Raw genomic sequence first — 2,063 nt, 5'->3', positions numbered from 1 at the left:
CATTCTTGACTTTTCAAACAAGGAACCAAACTCTGAGATTAGAAATATCATTTCCAACAAAATCAAAATGGAGCAATAAGTTACCTTAGTTTCACCATTAATCAGAAAAAATAATCACAGAGGTAGCGATACAGCTCCTTCTTCGAATCGAACAAAATCGAATACGGTTCATCACTACAACGGGAAACAATATCACGACAATCCGACGACCTCTAGACCGAACTCAAACTGGTATCGGAAAACCTCGACTCAACACAACTTTAGACGTTTCTGCCCACTCCCCTACTTTCGTTACTGTTTTTTCGCACTCATTTTCCTCTTTCTTTTGCAGCTAGCTGCTGATTTGGTCAGAGATGGGGGTTCAGAGAGATGAGTTGAAGAATCGTATTTTTGTTCTGGCGACCTGCTGCTGCTGGTGACTGACGATAGAGATGGAGGGTTTGGACGGGGTTGCTGGCTTTGAAGTGAGGAGAAGGAAGGGTCATTGTAAAGGCTTGGAGAAGAAAGGGTCTTCTAAGGTTTTTGAAGAAGAAGCTCGCTGGGGGGTAGGGGCCGTGTATCGGCGCAACTTTTCTTTTTTTATGTCTTCTCCTTTTGTTTTATCTGATTAGGCTTACCCCTATTATATAAGTTTAGGTCTAAATGTGTATTTTTTTGTGTTTTGCAAATTAGCCCCTAGGTCTTTGTGTATTAGGTCCCTAGGTTTTTTAATTAAGGTGTTAAGGGTGTTGGGCTTAGGGAATGGGCTTGGGAATTATTGGCTAGTTCTGAAAAATTAGGCCTAAAAATGGGTCGTTTGAGCCCGAATTTTATTCTTTCCCCGCAAACGAGACTAAAATACGATATTATTTATTAATTAATCCTACGTAAGTAAAGTAACTATTAAAATAAGACGACCGTTAAAACAAAAGTATTTTTAATATTTTCAAGATTTAAAATGACTACAAAACATTAATGAACCTATTTTTTATAATTTTCGTTTTCTTGTAATAAAATAATGTAAAGAGTAAAAATGAGTTGAAATAGCTATATTAGGCCTAAATTAAATATTTACGTGCTAAACTATGAAAAATCTTAGGGAGAGTCAAAAATCACGTGTCTACAGCTGCCCCTCTTTGATTGGAAAGACGAAGTATTTTCAGACAAAGAACGACTAGACAGATTTTTTGACCCGGCCCTTATTTGAAGAGACTAAAACTAAGAGAGAGGGGAATGTGACCGAGCCCTGGTATCTGAGCTGCCTACATATCCTTGGCTATAAAGGAATCAGGACACGTATAGTTCAGAAGTGAGTGAGGTGATGGAGTGTGTGAAGAGGATGAGAGAGTCGAGTGAGGTTCCGTCCAAGGCTCCCGCCCGTTGTCCCGTTATTACATCACAAATAAAAAAATGAAAAAGACTAGCTAAGCCTGTCAACTACGAGTTACAAGATTCCTATCTATAAGTCTTCTGAAGCTTGATCTTGAGTCTTGAATGGTTCTTCATGCAGACTTTAGATTTGAACCTCGATGCTTGTTAGCTGCAGGTGTTGGTTCAACCTTCTTCAGCTTTTTCAAATCATGATGGGACATGCAGAGCTTGTGACCTTAGCCACGTCTTGAGCAGCTCACATCTTTCATTAACTTCTGCATTTGGATTCACTTCTTGTCTTTCTTTTGTTTTTTTCTTTTTATTTTGGATTGTGACTAACTTCTGTTGATCATCTCGGACTACTGACTCGCATTCTTGACGCGAGCTTCTTTTGTTGTTGGCCTGAATTGCATTATGAATTGAATTCCCCCCTTTTTTCCAGGTGGGCGACTGATTGCTGAACTTGAACTGTCTTCTCTTGTTACTTGGCACTATTTTCCCTTGCACCTTGAACCATTTTCCCCTGAAACCTGAACTGTCTTCCTTCGAAACTGCTTTCCCTTGAAACTCGAGTTGTCTTCCTTCAACACTGTTTTTCCTAGAAACTTGAGTTGTCTTCCCTTGTTCTCCAGGTGGGCGCCTGATTACAACAAAACAGACAAAACAAAAGAAATTTTTTCTGCCCCAGTTTGCACTAGGAAGATTTGTGAGTT

The sequence above is a fragment of the Nicotiana tabacum genome, chromosome 1, assembly GCF_000715075.1.
Source record: "Nicotiana tabacum cultivar K326 chromosome 1, ASM71507v2, whole genome shotgun sequence".
Lineage (NCBI taxonomy): Eukaryota > Viridiplantae > Streptophyta > Magnoliopsida > Solanales > Solanaceae > Nicotiana > Nicotiana tabacum.
This window is presented reverse-complemented; position numbering follows the sequence as displayed.